The sequence below is a fragment of the Triturus cristatus genome, chromosome 8 (assembly GCF_964204655.1).
Source record: "Triturus cristatus chromosome 8, aTriCri1.1, whole genome shotgun sequence".
In the NCBI taxonomy this organism is placed as follows: Eukaryota; Metazoa; Chordata; class Amphibia; order Caudata; family Salamandridae; genus Triturus; species Triturus cristatus.
In genome coordinates, this window is record NC_140591.1 from 1,212,150,362 (window position 1) to 1,212,171,559 (window position 21,198).

Consider the following 21,198-nt stretch of genomic DNA (forward strand, 5'->3'; position numbering starts at 1 on the left):
ATTGGTAATGACTGAGAGGGATCTGTTCTTTAACAGACTTATGACATGAAAAGAGATCAAAATCTCCCTCCTTATTCTTTACATTAACTAAGTTGGAAACATTAATGAGGCAGAAATTAAAAGTATTCAGGAGTACCATCCAGAGGGCTTGTATTTCCGAATGCATGAAGGCAATTGGTACAACCTAAAACATCCCTGAATTCTGTACCATGATGAGTAGGCTCCCCGAGCTTGGCCACAAATAGAAAGTAATGCAGAGATGTAAAGATATTGATATTCATCCTAAACAAATGTCCTCAATAGGCTAATTTCCTGAAACATGACACTAACATATTTTTCAACAAATCTTAACCAGTCATTAATGAATTTCTCAGACTTGAAACCAAAGATATTCCAGCACATCAAGTTAATCATGAGCTTCTTCAAGGATAACTTTGGGTTGGATTAAATAGTTTTTTCTGGGTTAGGTATAGTCCCCCTATCTCTAGCGGGGTTATTATTCACTCATTCTAATTCATTTAAGTTAGCAAGTGGGGAAAAATGGTTTGAGACCCTAACATGTACTGTTTCTATTGGATCCCAACTTTGCACCATAGGAAGGTATGGAGGATTTGTCCCTGTAACCAAAGCCCAGCAGAAGCAAGTTAATATTGGTATAGATATTAATGTTGGCTGGTTGTTCGAAATTAGTCGATGTGTCAAGTATGGCGATTTACAGGTGATAACTACACATTCTACCCTGACTTTTTTTGACAATAGGCCCAATCTAATCAACTCTTCGAATGAAAAGTATGTTACTGTAATCACTAAGATGAGAGTCTGTAGTCGTAGTTCACCAATGGCACGCTTTGTTTTTTTGTTGGGCTGTAGGTTCTGCAGCATTTGTTAATAAGGTGGGGGAAATTTGACATAGCAACCAGATAAGGGCAGCCTTCTGGAAGGAGATTGAATGGATGGCATGTTTGTAAAATGACTCTACCCTGCAGATCAGGCCTATTCGTATGCTTATCAGGATTGCCCCTTTCTCCTACAGGCTTGGTACATGGTTCCCCTTGATGACGCTTGAAGTTAAAACTGTTGACTGCCACTTGAGGTGCACTGCTAAATAAAAGCAGAGGTTATGTAGTATGTTTGGGGCTTTCTTGGGCTATGGGATGTAAAAATGTAGCTTGTGGTTGAATGTCAGACAGCCCCGGCATGGTGGTCCTGGGTGGCAGGTCGGGAAAAGATGCTTGTTTATAATGTTTTTAAATGCTAATTCTTACCTCTGTAACTTGTCCACCAAAGTGGCCTCACAAGATTCCACAACCTCCTTAAATTTACCCACCTTTCCGTCCCACATATGATTGAAGGAATCATTCTTTGGATACTGAGTCAAGACAGTTTTCTGACTCTTCCTATGTGTCTCAGTAGGTCTTCTGTTAGCACAGCTATTTTGTTCAACCCCTTCTCCTTTTGACCGAGGGGCCCCCAGTCAATATAGTTGTATTTATTCACTGAGCTGATTTACTCCATGAAAGGCTCTCTTGGCATGTTGGTAATTGACCTATCACAATCTGCGTTTGACTTGAGTGATAGGCCTCTTACAGCAGGTCAATATCCTTCGTGATGACCCCCACAGCTCTGGCCAGAAAAGAATCTAAGGTGGTATTACTAGGTTCATTTGGGGTTATTGTGCTTGGGAGTTTTCTCTTGTTGAGGATGATTACATCACAACCACATGAAACAAAACTGTTGGCACTTTCCATCCACTTGTGCCTGAAGGGGCGACAAACACCTCAAAATCTAAATCCAAGAGGGGTGGACTAGCCCGAACTCTTCCAGGTAATGAAGTGTGAAGAGGTGCCTGGTCACGGCCTGGTCTTTCCACAGGCACAGCCTGGGCCCATCCCATGTTGCAGGAAAGGATGTTGTGCTAAATAGCACTCTGGTCCACACTTTCTGGCAGCAGCAAACCAGTAAGGGCCTTGTGGTCCTCGTGGCCCTCTATCCAAGTCTTTCCTGTTGTCCAGCACTGTGGGAAAAGGTTTTGCACTAAATGGCGCTTGAGTTCCCTCCTCAAGGGAGTAGCAAGGGAGTCTGGGTATGTGGTCCTAGAGGCCCTCTCCCCAAGTCTTTCCTACCATTCGACACTTCAAGAGAAGATGTTACGCTAAATGGTACTTAAGTCCCCACCTCCTGTTACCAGCAAGGCATCTAGGCTTTGTGGTCCTGGCGGCCCTCTCATCAAGTCTTTACTCGTGTCCCACATTGTGGGAAACGGTGATGAGCTAAATAATTCTGGAGTTCCTGTCTCATGATAGCAGCTTTGTGGTCCTGGCACACCTCCAAGTCTTTCCTGACATCCTGCACTGCGAGAAGGGTGTTCTGCTAAATAGAGCTTGAGTCCCCTCCTACCCACCTCCTGGCAGTAGCAAGGGAGTCTAACCCTTGTGGTCTTCAAGGCACTCTCCCTAAGTTTTTCCTGTTGTCTTGCACTGCAAGAAAATGTGTTGCACTAAATGGTACTTGAGTCTCTGCCTTCTGGCAGCAGCAAGAGAGTCTGGACCTTGTGGTCCTGGTGGCCCTCTCCCTGAGCCTTTCCTGGCATCCTGTGCTGCGGTAACAGGATTCATGCAAAATATCGCTCTAGTTTCCACCTCCTGACAGCAGGAAGGGAGTCTCGGCCTTGTGGTCCAGGCAGCCCTCTCCTCGAGTCTTTCGTGTGTCCTTTCTGCTATGAGCAAGGTAGTGCTCGTCTCAACATCTAGGGTACAACAGTGCCACATGGATAAACACAGTCTTGCTCGCTTCTGGAGTTATTTCATTTTGAAGGCTCTCTAAAGAACACTAAATATGGCCTCCATTCCTCAATTTAAAGCATACAAGATACTGACCAGAAGCCAACCAACAGATTGGAGGAAAGCCCACTAATTTATTCTGTGTCACTACTATTGTAGTCCAGCATGACAATGCACTCTACATTGAAGATGAAAGTTTACTTTGTGAATAGTGGCATTATGCTTTGATAGCCAGACACACTGTGGCACACCTGTTAAATCAATGGTCTGCACTCCAAGGTATTAGCAACAAGTAAACAGTTACTACCCCACATAGAACTTGCTTTATTGACTGCAAGAAAGTGCAACAATCATAATGCTTATTTGTCCTGCTTGCATGTCCTTTCTAATATGATCTTCACTATGACACAAATTAAGGGAGACTATTCTGAAAGGTTATGGGGTTTTTACATGCCAGAGCAATTTGGTTACTGATTTGACAATGGTTCTGCTCAAACTAGAGGAATGTATTTATTTGCACCACAATCGTGCCTTACATACAAGAGCAATTTGGATTCTGGAGCTACTGTGTTGCTTTACCTATTGGGGCACTATGGATTCTCACATGGAAACAGGGTGATACTACAGATTCTGGCACAACATCAGTGATTTATTTTTGAAGCAATATTGATTCCTGAATGACAGTGGTGCCTCACATAGTTCCAAATTCTGGCTTCTGGTATAGCAGTATTTTTTCAAATATGTGTTACTTTCAAAACTGTTATACGAATTCACGCTATTCATACTGGGGTAGTATGGGCAGCGGCATCATGCTGTACCTGTAGGCTAGTAAATAGTTCTAATGTATGAGGCCTGATCTTATGTAATTAGTAAACAACATCCATCCTAGCTCCTTGAGCAGCATTCTTAGCACTCTAAGCCGTTCATTGTCACAGTGGGTTCTCTCATGTGACAATGAACAGCTCTGGCCTTCATAAGTATTAGTGATCTTCCCATAGAAGCTGGCATTTTGAGCTGTTTACCAATGGTAATCTGACATATTTACAATCATATTAGCATCACAACATTTTGATGGACTCTCACCTGCCACATGAGCAGTAATTAAGCTGGCAATGAAGTATTAAAAGATCACCTCCTTCTCTGAAAACCTTCCAAAACATCCTACAGCTAGAGTAGGTTGCGCACTTCATTCACTGGCAGGTTGCAATACAGGGCTGGTTTGAAACATTTTTCTATGGTTGACTTGATTTTCAAGTCCAACCCTTTCCAAGACCTGAGCATGCTTCCTTAAAGGGGAATAGTCTAACTCATCAGTTGTAGAGTCTTTTTGATGCTGAAATAAGTGTAGTATGGCACTTAGTTTTTGGTGGCTTTAAGACTCTGAGCACTTTACAACTAATGACCAGTGCTAAAGTTCATGTGCTCTTATCTAAAATATGATTACAAATGAATTTATCCAAGATTGGTATATTTGATTCACTTATAAGTCCCTAGTAAGGTTGTATACTATATACCCAGGGCCTGTACACCAAATTCTACTAGTGGGCTTGCAGCTCTGATTCTGCCACCCACAGAAGTAACCTTTTAAACCTGACTCAGTCCTGCCACGGCAGGGCCTGTAGGCGCAACTAACCGCGACCTCGACTGGCATTTCCAACTACTTTCCAAACCTTAAAATACCCTTTTATTACATATCAGTCACCCCGAAGGTAGGCCCTATGTAGCCCTAAGGGCAGGGTGCTGTGCAAGTAAAAGGTAGGACATTTACCTTTTTGTTTTACATATCCAGTTAGTGACAACCACCCAGGTTCATTTTCACTACTGGGAGGCCTGCTCCGCTAATAGATTAGCATTGGGGATACCTTAAATACCCTTTCTAAGGGTTATTCCCGATTGCAGAGGAGTAGCTGCTTTATGTTTGATATCATTGGATTAGTAATGAAAAATCCTATTTAGTGGTACAGTTGGATCTGGTATTACTAATATAAGAATGGCACTTTTAGAAAGTGGATATTTCTCTGCTCTTAGCTCTCTTGTGTGCCTTACAGCCTGTCTCCACTACACATCTGGGGTGGGATGACAGCTACACTTTTTGCATTCCCTCTAGACAGCAAGAAGTGCAGGACACTCAGCTGCATTTGCATTCATCTGCATACTGAGAGGCCTTCCTTGGCAAGAGGGAGAAGAGGAGCTGACACGTAAACCTGAATAGTTGTGTCCTGGGCTCACACAAAACACTGATTTGCCCCCATCCCCCAACCAGACAGGCTGTCAGACAAAGCTAGGCTGAAAGAGGGCTTGTGCACCACAAATGCTTTGCTTTGTAGTCACCTCCACTTAAAGGACACATTTGGGTATAAGTATTGGGTCTATAACCCTCTCTCGCTAGTTCACTTAGGGGCCCTAAGGAGACTCTGCCAAGAAGAGGAGCTGTGCTACGGGAGTGACCGCCACTTTGCTAACTGATTTGTTGTGTTGGCCTGCTGCCTGCTGATAGCTGGACTACAGGAGGTACTGCCACTTGGCTACCTGCTCTGCTGTGTTGGCCTGCTGCCTCTGACTTGGGCAGTGAGAAGGACTGGACCTGTTCTCTACAACCTTTTGCAACCTAAGTAACTCCAAGGGCTTGTTGGCTTGCAACATGTTCAGTAAATCTCAGGGCCATCAACGCCATTTGAATCGCACAAATGGCTGCTGCTAGGCTCTGCTAATCTAGAGTCTGACTGCCTGACTTGCCCTCAACCAGTCCCGGCCCTTTGCAGATTGTCAGCAGCCGCTTTTGGGCATCCACCTCATCAGCATGGTGCACCGATTAATAACCACTTTGTCTGTCTGCTCGAGCGCAGACCATCGTGTTTGTCGACTTCGCTAAATCCGTAGCATCCAAAGCCAGTCCAGCGTGACCCAACACATTCTGCACGAATCAAGGAAAGACAGGCATCTGCCCTCTGTGACTCCAATAGCTTCATCGTATCCAGCAAGGATAGACTCCAGCAACACAGGGCCTGTTCCCAAGGCTGACGGCACAGCTGCAATCCCCTGAGAAAGATATTGTGCACTCCGGGACTTACGAGGTCCCTACTGCAACCAGCTCTCTCACAGGTGGCTCCGAGCAGAGTAAGTAGATCAGTCTCCCACAAACATGATATTGCATTTTAACTCTAATAATTTTTGGGAGCCTTGCTTCGCACTGACACAAGGAATGCTGTCATTTCCCCAGTGTAACCGTAAAGAGACCACTGAAAGCACAAAGGCTCTTTCAGCATTTTACATTCCTGATGTATATTTATAACGTGAGAGGTTTTAATTGGATTTTATCATTTTTATCTTGTTTTGAAGATTGAAACAAATACTATTGTCATACCTCATTGTGGTGTCTTCTTTTGTGGTATTTTCACAGTGTTACTGTATCCACATATGCACAACTGCTTTACACATTGCCTCTTAAGCCTGACTGCTCTGTGTCAAGTTACCAGAGGGTGAGCACGGGCTGATATAAGTGTGTGACTTACTATCCCTGACTAGAACTCCAGTCCCTACTTGGACAGGGTGCATACCTGTGCCAACTAGAGACCCGATTTCTAGCAATGATATTCTCCGCTCCTTTTCTACACAGTGTTAAATTCCCAAATACTGTGTTATTGTATCCTTATTTAATAACTATTGTAATGTAGTCCTAATAGTACCCTGTCATGCAGGACCTACGCTGTTTAAGGATAACATATACTGTGGGTCTGGTAGCACCCCCGCCGCACATGTTGGCCTATGGTTTGCATTAGCTAGCTCGCAGTACCACTAGAATCTCCTGCTATCAGAGAGATTAGTTTTTGGCAACCTCAGAACACAATAACCTCAGACTCGTGGAAACAATATACTACTTTTCTCCCAGTTACTCGTGCTTGCTTGTTTTGCTCTCAGAGAGATACAGAGAAGAAACAGTCGAGGGTTTTTAAATAATAATTTATTGTACTGTAGTTCTTCTCATGTAGAATAAGTGCGCTGTTACAACTCTAACACAGTAGAACCAGCAGAACAGTGAATAAAAAGGAATAGTATTGTTCTACCATTTTGCAACAGTCACGAACATATACATGAATATGAAATGCATTTATAAAAATAAAGTGCGTACTCCTAAGATGCCTAACTAGATGTACCTAAGTGTACCTAGCATGTGAGTAGGCGCTACAGAGCCTAAGCCTACGAGCCTATGAGCCAAGAATCCTGCTAGGATTGAGTCAAACCCCCATACCTGAATAGTGAGAGTGTGGGACTTCGCCCTGGACTTGAGCTGGACACCCAGCAAGGGATCGTCAGACCACTGTCAGCTGGAGCGATGGCATGCCAGAGCTGCAGCATCTCTGATGAGTGTGTCGGTCTTGAAGTCTCGGTTCACTCCTGCCTTCTGAATGCAAGAGGTGCTGTATTTATACAGTCTATGTACGTGTGTTACCCATTGTTCAGTATGAGGAGGATGATGTTGGGGATTAAACCTTGTGCGTCAATGGGAGAGGTGAAGCATGCCTCCTGCAGAGTATACTCATCAATTATTCATAAGTGCTAAGGATGATGTCTTAGCAATATCGATTGGGAAAAACCCACCCTCGGCATGGAACTAGGTGAAAGGTTTAGTCCATAAAAGGCTGCAGTCATTATAAGGTATGTTGTCCCTATAAGGCATTCTGTCCTTATTTGGAGTTATGTCCTTATAAGGCTCGTTCATATGAAATAACGGGAGCTGATGTGGGGAAAGTGTACGATGTTCCCTGGACCTATATTAGGGTACCGATATGAAATATAACACTATGGGCTCATATAATGTTGGTAGCCAACCACCAGGACCAGTGCTGCAGCCCTGTGGTAGATGCCCTTAAGGCTCAAACGAATGCCAAGTGGGATGTATTTTTTTTTGGGCCTGTCCAGCACTTAAAATGTTTATCAAAAACAAACCCCCAAAGCAGGAGCTTGTGAAAAAATAGCAATGACACTGATACATAGAAGATTTTCTCCCTACACTGTTTCTTTTCTCTGCCTGCTCAGCCATGAATCACATGGCAAACCTTGAGATGAAAAACCAAAGGCAGTGTGACTGCACTGTGACCTGACTGCCCTCTGGAAGACAAGAATTTCTGGCCCTGAAGCCAGCTGAAGGACATCATTAGAAATGCTGTGCCTCCCAGGATCTAAATAAGGCAGGAGACCAACCAATAGTTTATCTGTTTCCCTGTGTGCTCTGTTGAATTAAAAAATAGACTCACCCCTATTCCTGACCTTGAACATCCAGCAATATTTATGTGTTTGATTGTTTTCAGTTTTGAAAAGTATATGTAGAAAATGTAAAGTAATGCATACAGCCATTTTCACAAAACTGTGCCGACTTTAATGTGCAAAAAGAACAAATAATGGGTGGAATGCTGAACAATGTCAAACACACACCCCCTATACAGAGATCCAGGCCTAAATCTATCACTTTCTTTACTCATCATGTTATTCCAGTTTGGACCCAGCCGTATGCAAATCAGTCTTGACCCTGCTCCCCTTGGGAACAGCCCAGCCTGAAAAGCCAGGCCAGGTCCTCTCTGGACCGGAAACAAGCATCTTAGAACCAGTTTCAGGATGTGAACCCTCATCAGCCAGGACAGCTTGACTCCGGTGACATGGTGAGCACGTGACCCAAGTCTGGGCATACTTGATGATGAATGGAATGCTGAACAATGTCAAACACTCACCCCTAGTACAGAGATCTGGGCCCATATCCATCATCTTTTTCTCACCATGCCATTCTAGTTTGGACACTACCACATGCAAATTAGCCTTGACCCTGTTTCGGTTGAGAGAGTTTGTGGTATGGCAGTTCGGGCTGAATTGTTCCCATGGGGAGCATGGTGAAGACTGATTTGCAAATACACGATGGTTTAAACCCAGATCTGTGACTGAGTGTGAATGTTTGATTTGTTCAGCATTCCATCCATCATCTGTTCTTTTTGCTTTTGTTGTCCTAAGTGGGAAGGGTATGGTCAGAACCCACATCCCATCCTCACTGTGCCACTGGATTCAATCTAGCCTGGCTGGTGAGGGGTCATACACTGAAATCAGTTCCAGGATGCTTGTTTCCGGTCCAGGGAGGACCTGCCCTTGCAGTTTGGGCTGGACTATTTCCATGGGGAGTAGGGTCATGACTAGTTTGCATGCAAAACGGGGTGGTGTGTTGCGCAAAAAAATAAAACATGGATTTAACCCAGATCTGCGACTGGGGGTGAATGCTTAATTTGTTCAGTATTTGGTCCATCATCTGTTCATTTTGCTTTTATTGTGTAAGCAGTTAGCTTGTTTTCCCTGGAATATAAAAGAAGGAGGCTCTAAGGAAATTATTTTGATTGAACTGCAATTCTAATGATTCTTTTTAATTTATCATTTACCAAGCCCACTGTCTTTTTTATTAAGTTTATGCCCTCTGGTGTGCATATTTGCTCCTAAATCTACACATTTATATGCTTATATACATAGAGATACCAGCACTTTCATCACTCCCGGAAGTGTACCTTTTATTGAACCCACTACCAAATGTCAGATATAGCTTAACATATCTAAGGAAGGTGACTCCAAACCCCCTTCCTTTAGACATTTTTTGATGGTTGAGATGAGAAACCATTAAAACTCCCAAACAATTTCCAGTCATTCAGTAATCCATATTTGTGTGTTAATGCATTTCTGAACAACGCCCAACTGGGTAAAACATTTAGCAGTGTTTCGTTTTGCAAGAACATTTGTGTCTTAGCCTTAAAGGGGTTGGCTCACTTCCCTTACTTCGGTCAAACTAGGTCAGGAATGTTTTCGCTCTAATTCATTCATCCTCCTTTCATAGTGACTAGTACAGTAAGCATTGGGCCCGTTATCTTTTCCTGAATGGACACCGATCTTGAGACAGGCAATTTTCAATTTCTTAGTTAAAGGAACGCTGTAGCTTTGTTTTATCTTTTCTAAAGAAACCAGGGGGCATATCAGCAACAACCGGCGATAATTATCGCTAAGAGCACTTAGCGCTAGGATAATTATCGCCGGCTAGTGTGGATTTATATCGCTGAGATAGGGCGCTATTAGCAACACTTATCTCAAAAGCGATAAAAATCCTAGCGCTAACTGCCAAACGTGAGATTATCGCTGGAAACCCAGCGATAATCCCACGAAGTTTGGTGATAGCTTGCTGATAGGGCCTCACATACTTAGCCTTGATATCCACCTTCCATAGGATATCATAGCTAAGTCAGTTTCAAAGCAGGCGTAAGGAAAGTAGCGATAACAGAGGTTATCGCTACTTTTCTTGTCGCTATGCTGCTTTGCGTGAGGCTTGATAATAGGAGAAATGTTGAGAAATGTCGCTTAGCGACATTTCTCCCGTTATCCTGGGGAGGAACGCCCACTTTGCATCTCATTAGAGATGCAAAGATGGGCGTTAGAAATTCAGGCGCTAAGGCAAGGTTTCACGCGATAGCGTGACCTTGCTAATATAGCGATAAAATTATCGCTGCTTTTTGGCCGAAAGCGGCCGCAAAAGCGGCGATAATTTTATATCGCCGCCTTGTAGATATGCCCCCAGGTGCGTTTAATTTAGAAATTCCTCTTTTTGGACACCAGTCATTGCTGACCTGGGTAGCTGGGAGAAGGTTCTACTGAACACCTAGGAATAAGAAAATCAAACAGTTTTTGACCTGAAAATATAACAACACTCTATATCATTGTAAGTCACTTACTTTGCATACACGTTAAAATTCAGTCTCATATATTAAAAATTATATTCAGCAGCACAATAAGAGACACAAACACAGGATTATACATATGCACACCTTCTACACCATAATGCCTTCTACTTCCCTAAGGGATTTCCACGAAAATCCAAAGCTTGATGACAAATGGAAAATTCACAGTGGCTCATAGATTTACTAATGTTCTGGAAAGGTTTGAGCTATTAAATTAATAGGTCTCCATCGTCTGTTTTGTGCTAGTTTCGTATGGTTGCAGACAGAGAACGGTGGTTGAGGTAGGTGAGAGTTTTATGAGTATTTGCTGGACATATAACCAGGATTGCACATGCATGCCACTATCTGACCCTGTGGGATACTGCCCCAGCCAAGTTTCTAAAGTCATAAGGTATTCCCTTCCACACAATGCACTGTGAATGCCACAGCACTCAGATTATCTGGCACAGAAAAGGAAGACTTTTCGTCTAATTCTTGGGAGATATAAGGGGAAAAGTATTGCAGCACAAATGTTGATATGCAGAGCATAGAATAAGCATTTTTGTTTAGTCATTTATAGAAAATATTCAATGGCTTTGCTTCAGGAGCACCTTTCTTGGAAGAGGAGAACGACAACACAGTGTTCCCACATGCAGGGGCAGATTTACTAAGTATTGATGCAATACGACGTGGCAGACAACTTTGCTGTGCTACGTTGCGTCAAGCAGTGACAGAAAAGCAGTGACATATCTACTAAGATATGACGATGTGTTTTTTTCTCCCAGCGCTGACACACTTTAGTCTGCTATGGGCTAAAATACACACCCTTTCACCATAGTGCAAAGGTGTGTGCATTCTGGCAAGCATAGGTTTTCTACTGGAAGGAGACCCTTCCAGGACAAAAACTATGCATTAATACTTTTGCCACTTTGAATGTGTGCTGTACAGTGCATTGCACATACAAATTTAGAAAAATGTAGAGACATTTAAAAGTTTCTCTACTGTTACCTCTGTGTACAGAAGACATAGGGGCATATTTACAACTTAGTGAATGGCAAAGCATGGCGTTAAGCAAAAATGCCTAACGCCATGTTCCACCATTCTGAAAATGGTGTGCCATATTTACAATGGTACAGCATTTTCCCTAGCACTGGCACTAAACTCAGCTGCCTAGCACCAACACAGGCACCCTTGTGCAATGATGCCTGCGTTGAGGGAATGAGTGTTTATGTGCCGGAGGTGTCTGTACCTGCACATAAACAATCACTAATGGTGATTTGTTTGTCACTCCTATGTTTGCTGTATTGTGCAGCACACATAGAAGTTGCAAATCGTCATTTTTTAACGATTGTTTATGTGCAGTAAGGGACACCTTCCTGCACATAAACTATCATTCATGGCAAGTTGCTGTTTGTATGTGTGTTGTGCAATTTCTCCTTTTTTCACCATGTTAAAACCAGGTTCTACCTGTTCTTTATTTTGGTGCTCCCCCATATTTACTATTTACGCCACCCTTCTAAATAGGGGGCAGCATCGGATTCAATAGGTGTTGTGGCAGAAAGCCCAGCACGTCATCCATTGCCCGTCCCTTTCATGCTAAGTGTAATGTGAAAGGGGGCCTTAATTACAAGGCGGTGTTAAGCCATGCTGCTACCTGAAGCTCAACGCGGAGAAGACATAAGACCTCATCCTCAGACCACCCCCTCCGCATGGGACAACACCTGTTGGCCCACTGGCCTTGGCAACCCCCTACACCCACGGACCACGCCTGCAACCTTATCATCATACTCGACTCCTCCCTCGCCATGACCCGACAGATCAAAGCCATCTCCTCCACGTGCTTCAATACCCTCTGCATCCTCCGCAACACCTTCAAATGGATCCCCACCTAATCCAGAAAGGCCATCACCCACGCACTCATAACCAGTAGATTGGACTACAGAAATGCCGTCTATGCCGGAATCAACAAATCCCCGCTTCAAAAACTCCAGACCATCCTTAACACCGCCGCCAGACTCATCTTCAGCATCCCACGACAAGACCACGTCACCCAGCATCTCCGAGACCTCCACTGGCTCACCCGTCAAGAAGAGAGTGACCTTCAAGCTACTCACGCAAACCTACAAATCCTTACACAACACCGGAACCCAATACCTCAACGAAAGAATCTCCTTCTACTCACCCAAGAGAAGCATCCGCTCCGCCGACCTTGTCCTTGCTGTAACCCCTCGCATCCACAGAGCCAGAATGGGTGGAAGAGCCTACTCCTACATCATAGCAAAGACCTTGAACGAACTCCCGCTCAGTATCAGACATTCCGCCACTCCGCATGCCTCATGGGTGAGTAGCGCCCTTCACAAATGCCTGATTGACTGATTGATTGGAAATAAGGCAAAGGGATTATCGCCACACGAATGTCACTTTTCGTGACGTTCCTGTGGCGGTAAGCCCTTGTAAATATGCCCCATAATGTTTGGCAAAAATCCCTGTCTATCAATGTTAGTTGATAGGGATTTCCATCAAAACCCATGAGTACTTGCATGGCAATGCCCTTATACCACTCATCGGATGCCCCTTTGAAACATAAATGCTACTTTGCCTTACTATATTTAACTATATAATGGAAATTCCGATTTGTGTTCGAAAGTTAATACAATCACAAAACTTTGGGCCCGATTATGATGCCGGTCGGACGATTGTCCGACCAGCATTGTTGCGATAAAGGGACCGGCCGACAGCTTGTCAGCTGTCCTGACTGCCAAATTAGGATCCAACCGCCATGGAGGCAGTTAAAAACATGCCTCTTTGCATTGAGGTTTGTCCTGCAGCCCAGAAAAGGGCTGCAGCACAAGCCCCAATGCCAAAAGTCATGTTTTTAAACATCCCTGCACCCTGTGGCAGGCACTATGTGGAGGGCCACGGGGAACAGGGGCCCTGCTAGGGGACTCAATAAAGCCTTTCCGCCAGCCTTTTCATGTCAGAAGAATCAACGTGAAATGGCTGGCGGAAAGGTGGATCATGATCCTCACAGCAGTGCCTCAGAAGCTGACGGTCGGTCCCTGGAGCAATGTGGTCCCACCGACCACATCGTAATGCAGTGGTCTTACAGCGGATATAGATGTTGGTGGGACCAACACCGATCGCACGTCGGTGTTGGTCCCACCGACATTGTAATCAGCCTCCTTTGTGCAGGGTTTACATCATTTTTCTTTAATGCAAACCAAGTGCAAAATGTTAGTAAAGCTGGGCCAACATCACTCGGAGACCAGCCCTGAAGATGTTGATACAGCTGACCATTCAGTAAATGCCCCTGTTCAAATAATGGCCAATTTACACTGTGGAGAATTGTTTGAACTGCATAAAAAAGTTTAAGAGCAGGTAATCTTATAAAGGTCAAAAGTGAAGAAGTAGTTATTGTAGAAACCCACAGTTTGCTTTTGACTCATGTGACACAGAGGAGGAACGGGTATTTTTGATTACATAGGCACTAATTGAAGGTTTGGCAGAGCAAAGTAAAGATCCACATTTGCAAACAGTACAAAGAAAAATTAGAATTCCAAGGGGAATGTACAGCATACATGGAGAGCCATTTGCAGTGGCATCATTCAACTTGAGGAGCCCCCTACAAGGTACATGGAGGCCCACCCCACCCTCGGAACCAGACATGTGCTGTCAGGCCCGGGGCGCACGGGGACCCCTGGAGCTTGGGGGCCCCCGGCACCGCAGGGGCCGTGGGGCTGATGTTACACCACTCTCCATTTGAAGCATATCTTCAACAGGAATGGAGGGCCGATGCCATTTCTTGTAACTGCACCCATGCTCAAACAGATGGCAAATCAGTTCAATTTTGGAACTTGGAAAGACAGGCTGGACATGCGTCTTGCAAGGTAGGGGAGAGTGCATGCATTTGTGCTTGCTGCAGGCATAGTTTGTGGCAATATCAGAGAAATCAACAATAATAAAAACCGACACATCAGCCCAAATACACTTCCACAAACAGCCCAGCTTTCTAAGGCTGCAGAGAGAAGACGCAGTACCACCTAAAATCTCTGTGCGTGGACACAAGCCTAATCTTCTATTTTTAACCATACAGATTTTGACTCTATGGTATTACCATAGAACTGGCATTTTAAATAATTCTTCCAAACAATTAAATAAAAGAAAGGAAAGCGAATTATCTGAGGTACTGGGGAATTAATTGATTCGGTCGTTGGAATTGTGTTTCCAGCTCAAAGTCTTGGCATCTGGTTCACAAAACTTCAACAAGATTCTTCACTAAATAATTGATACATTTTCTCTTTAACAAAAAAGCATTCAACGCTTGCTCACCATCAAATGTCATCCTGTCAAAATCTGAACTTTTACATTTGTCTTAATACTCGAATCAGACTGTTTTCACAACATGAGAAAGTGCTTTTGAAACAACAAACAAAGCCCCTACGCTGTAATCAGAGTCATGCTAAATGATGTTTTTTATGAGAAATACACATGATCTATTTCAGCATTTATTATGAAGTAAACACAGTGGCCAGTGCTAACAGGCAGCATTTAAACAAGCTATTTATTTCCATTTTCGAACGGCGTCCACCATCCCCGGGGACATGATTTGTATCTGGCGAGAGCATTAGCTGATCTTGCTATTTCGGCCTGACAGCTTGGAGTTTTAACAGTGAAAAGAGGCAGAACTAATGGCTGTGAATGCTCTTAAAAGCTTGTGACTTATCAATCATATTGAACACCAAATATATATATGTGCACCTTTCCAAGCAGAGGGAAAGTCAATTGGTATGTTATCTGATGCTACGCCCAAGGAAAAGAAAAAAGAGGTTAAGTGTTTCACCTATACTGTGAGAACACAAATGTGTTTTTTTATGTTTTATGAGATCCAGGAAATCAGACGTGTATTACCATAAAATGAAGCTTAAAATGTTATTCTGTTACTACAAATCTAACCAGGGCTTTTGCAAAGCACAGAACAGAAATGAAGGAACAGAAAAAAATGATGTACTTTATTGGTTCACTAAAGGTAAGAGTGAAGAGGGTGGATGGAAATGTAAACAAAAGTAAATCACCAACTCAGTTTCAATAACGCTGTGAATAAAAGTATTAGATAGAAGTAAGCATTTGCATTCATATATGCAGAATGAGAGTTAATGATTAGGAGATATTTTTGAGTCTTGTTGAAAAGGTGACAAAAAGTGCGCCCTAAAAGTTTGAGAGTAAATGAGCAGAACCTTAATGTGTAAGATAACAATTTCAGGAACCGAAAGAGCGAACAACTAATAACGTGTTGAGACATATGAAACAAACTAAGAGAAGCAAGGGTTATAGGGGATGCCTAGGGTAGCCTAAAGGGATTCGGAAGAAATAAAGCCAGCTCCAAGAAGGATAAATGAGTAAATTGTATGGGAGGGTGGGTCATAAAAGAGTGATGAGTGGTAGTTAATGTAAAAAAACACAATAGTTTAGCGTGAAACTTTAGAAGTAGGAGAAGTCATGACGGTGTGGATTTTGACTTGAACTGTGCATGACTAGATGGGATATGCAGGTGAAGTAGACAATGGAAGTGGTGAATGGAAGTGCAACATTTTGCAAGGAAGTAGATGGGGTAATAAATTAAGCATCATAGGAAACAGTTGCAAGGTGTGAAGGAGGTAGAGGAAACTAAAGGTTTTCCATTCTATAGGCACTTTATAAGCACTGGAGAAAATGAAGTGGTTATACTTCTAGAGCTCAAAAGCAAACAGGAACATTTAAAGACGGATATGCAAAATCACTTCGCGAGTTGAATACTCATTGCTAAGGAGGCAACGATCTACTGATTACAAGTTGAATCTCGAACCAAGATGACAGCCATTCAACGTTCCGGCACTGACCATAGAAAAAGAGAAACAGGATGAACAGAGTGATCGCTGTTTACATCCAAATGTTTTATTTTTTGGTCTGGCTTACCCTGTGTAGTTGTCTGCAAGACGTCTTGGTACCAATTCTATAGGCATAGAGAGGGTTTGGATCAGTGCAGAGGAGTATAACTCTTCCACCTGAAGTTATTGACTGTTTGGCACATGTGGGAAGTCCTTTCTTTGACATGCACAATGGACTATTTTACATCTGAAAAATACACAATCACCAGCTGTTTTATCACATTCAATTTTATATCTCCTATATGTATTCTATACTGAAAGCAAATTAATTTGTGTACTTTTTCTCAGCACTGTTAAATCCAGTATGATGGGATTTATTGTGATAAACAGCATTTGTACATGCAACACTTGTAAAATGCATTTTTGAATGCCTGTGCATGCATGTATTGGCTCATTAAAGCTATGACTATTGGCATTGCCAATGTTTGTTTTTTAGAGGTTCCAAGTTAGGTTGCATATGTGACATATGATAAGAACAAGGTGAGATTTAACAGTATTATATAAAGGGGCAATTTGTTAAAGAGTTGAGGTTTGTTCAGTAGAATGACTGCTTAGGAGTCTCTTCAGGTAGAATCTTCAAAGTTCCAGCTGAGCAGCCATGAAACCAGTGCTTAATTTGCGACAGTGGTTTCCGGTGCTCAGCACCAGCACTTAATTGTTAACACCACACTTATGACAGTCTGCCACATGGCGGTGCTGTTTATCTTATTTAAAGATGAGCAGAACAACGGTTGTTTATCGATACAATATACATAAAAAATAACGAATACCTGCCTCCCCAGCCATTTGTGCAAACTTTTTCACCTTTAACTTTTTCTAATTATGACAGATGTTTGAAAGAAATATACCGTTACATTCACTGGACCTTTCTGGTTGTGAGGATATATAGGACTTGTAGGTTCACCGAGAACCTGATGCACCCAGAGCCAATAACTGAGCAGCGTCTTGCCATGGTTTTTTATTATGTACCGTGTATATAGCAATTCATTTGGGAAAATATATACAGTTAAAAATCGGGATGAAAGACACCTATGTATTTCTGAAATTGGAACAAACTATAGAGTTTAGAAACAGTAGCTATTCACACATTTCCGAAACTGTGAGTACCCATACTAACATGAGAATTATAGGATATTTTTCAAAGTGACTACCTTTTTACACATTGTCTTTCATTTGGAAGGCAAAAATGCCTCGAAAGTCAATAGGTAGTTGCTCTACAATTCTGTGTTACTCTAAGACTCCCGGTAAAAATGGTACCTCACTTGTGAGGTATCATTTTACTCAGGAGACTGAGGGGAACACTGTGTGGTAGAACATTTGTGCCGGCACGGTGAATCCACACAAAAATATGTGGAGAATGTGTTTCTTTCAGCTAAATTTGAGGTTTGCAGGGGGTTCTGGGCAGGAAAACGTTGGGGGATCCATGCAAGTCATTCCTCACTGGACTCCCCTGGGTGTCTAGTTTTAAAAAATGTGTTTGTTTGATAGTTTCCCAAGATGCCTGGCGAGCCCAGGGCCAAAAACCCAGGTGACCCCTTTGCAAAACCACATTGTTTTGTGATAGGTAATTTTGTTGTCTCCTCAATGCATTTTGGGCCCTTGCCTGGCGCAGGTACTTGACCCACCCACGCTAGTGAAGTATTATTTTTATTGGGAGACCTGGGGGAACGTTGGGTGGTAGGAAATTTGTGGATCCATGCAGATTCCAGAACTGTCCCACACAGAAATTTAAGAAAAATGTGATTTTTTCTGCTGAATTTGAGGTTTGTACGGGATTTTAGGTAGGCAAACGTTGGGAGATTCATGCAAGTCATACCTCACTGGACTTCCCCGGGTGTCTTGCTTTCAAACATGTGTTAGTTTTGGTAGTTTCCTAAGTTGGCGGACAAGTCCGGGGCCAAAAACCCAGGTGAACCCGCTTGCAAAACCAGGTTGTTTTGTGACAGCTAATTTTGATGTCTCCTCAATACGTGTGTGAAAATTTGTGGATCCATGCAGATTCCAGAACTTTCCACCACAGAAATGTGGGGAAAACTTGTTTTCTTTAACAATGTTTGAGGTTTGCAAGGGATTCTGGGTAACAGAACCTGGACAGAGCTAGACAAGTCACCCCATCCTGTATTGCCCTGGGAGTCTAGTTTTCAAAAATGTATAGGTTTGCTAGATTTCCCAAGGTGCCTGCAGAGCTAGGGTTCAAAATTTGCAGCTAGGCACTTTGCAAAAAAGGGTCTGTTTTCACTGTGAAAATGTGGTGTGTCCATGTTGTGTTTTGGGCCGTATCCTGTCGCGGGCACTCGACCCACCCACGTAAGTGAGGTACCATTTTTATTGGGAGACCTGGGGGAATGCTGGGTTGTAGGAAATTTATGGATCCACGCAGATTCCAGAACTTTCCACCACAGAAATGTGATGAAACGTGTTTTCTTTTACAAAGTTTGAGGTTTGCAATGAATTCTGGGTAACAGAACCTGGACAGAGCCAGAAAAGTCACCCCATCCTGTATTCCCCTGGGTGTATAGTTTTAAAAAATGTATAGGTTTGCTAGGTTTCCCTAGGTGCCTGCAGAGCTAGGGTTCAAAATCTACAGCTAGGCACTTTGCAAAAAATGGGTCCGTTTTCACTGCGAAAATGTGGTGTGTCCATGTTGAGTTTTGAGCCATTTCCTGTCGCGGGCACTAGGCCTACCCACACAAGTGAGGTACAATTTTTATCGGGAGTCTTTGGAGAATGCGGGGTGGGTGGAAGTTTGTGGTCCCTCACAGATTCCAGAACATTCCATCACAGAAATGTGAGGAAAATGTGTTGTTTTTTTTTACAAAGTTTGAGGTGTGCAAGGGATTCTGGATAACAGAACCTGGTGGGAGCCAGACAAGTCACCTCATCCTGAGTTCCCCTGGGTGTCTAGTTTTCAAAAATGTATGTGTTTTCTAGGTTTCTCTAGGTGCCGGTAGAGCTAGGGTTCAAAGTCTACAGCTAGGCACTTAGCAAAATAAGGGTCAGTTTTCACTGTAAAAATGTGGTGTGTCCACGTTGCGTTTTGGGCCATTTCCTGTCGCGGGCACTAGGCCTACCCACATATGTGAGGTACCATTTTTCTCAGAAGACTTTGGGGAATGCATATTGGGTGGAATTTTGTGGATCCACGCAGATCCCAGAACTTTCCATCACAGAAATGTGAGGAAAATTTGTGTTTTTTAACTGAGTTTGAGGTTTGCAAGGGATTCTGGGTAATGGAACCTAGTTAGAGCTACACAAGTCACCCCATCCTGGATTCCCCTTAGTGTCTAGTTTTCAAAAATATACAGGTTTGCAATGTTTCCCTTGCTGACGGCTGCGCTAGGACCCAAAAGCCACAGGAAGACACATTCCCCAAAACGTCAGTGCCTAGTGGGCTTTCTGCTGTCCTGGGGAGGGGGGAAATCGGGGATTATTTCCCCAATATGCCCCCAAGCGGGGCAGAAAGACTGTGGCTGTTCTTTTGGGGGGGGCATTGGCATGCCCATTCTGGTCAGCCCCCACCCCTGCGTATAAGAAAACTGCATAATGGCTGGCACATAGTGGGCTCTCTGCCCCCCCCGGGGGGCATATCAGGGGCTGCTGCCCCATCTGCCTTTTGGGAGGGGCAGAAATACTGTGGCATCTATTTGGGGTGGGTGGGGGCATTGGCATGCCCATTCTGGACTGCCCCACCTCGAACTTTGAAAAAAACAATCCCTGGTGGCTAGTGGGCTTTCTACCCCCCCCCCCTCCCGGGGGGGCAGATAAGGTGCTATTGCCACATTTGCCTCCCGGGGGGAAGAAAGACTGTAGCATTTTCTTTTTGGGGTGGGGCATTGACATGTCCACCCCAACATATATATAAAAAAGAAATCCCAGGCTCTTAGTGGGCTTTCTGCCCCCCACCCGGGGGCAGATCAGGGGCTATTGCCCCAACTGCCTCCTGGGGAGGCAGAAAGTCTTTTGTTTTTCTTTGTGGGGTAGGGTGGGGGAATTTTCATGCCCGTTCTGGGCAGCCCCCACCCCGGGCATATAAAAAAAGAAATCTGGAATTTAGGATGCTTTCTGCCCCCCGGGGGGGCATATTGGGGGCTACTGCCCCATCTGCCCCCCAGGGGGGACAGAAAGACTGGAATGTTGGGGGGTGGGGGCAGTGGTATGCCTATCTTGGGCAACTCCCACCCCTACATTCCTTGGGGAAAAAAACCTGGTTTCTAGTGGGCTTTCTGCCCCCCTGGGGGGCAGATTGGGGGCTACTGCCCCATCTGCGTTCGGTGTGTCAGACTGCCCCCGGCCGTCCGAAGCACCAAAGGGGTTAAAGGGAAAATGAAGAGAGACATGGATGGGAAAGATTAAATGTTTGAATCACTGCTCCCAGTGTTGGCTCACATATGCATGTGCATGCACACAGACACACATAGAGTTCCCACCTTTGTCACTATGCCTTCCAAAACCAGACTGTCTCTTTCTTTATTTTCTTACCTCGCTCGCATGCTTTGAATCCTGACTTCATCCTCTAGGGTGCTGATCATCCATTTAATGGTTAGAGTACCTATCAAGATCCTTTCAGTCACATGTTATTCTGGTGCAGGTTAGGAAGGCTTAAAAACTGCAAGCAGGGCTAATGTAGATACTTGCTGAGTGTACCCTGCATCCAATAACAATTACATTTTATTACTCTCCTGATTGGTGCCGAGATTGGGCTGCATTGTCTATATGGCCGTTTATGGGTGCTTGTGTTTTAACCTCCATTTTGGCCTTGTG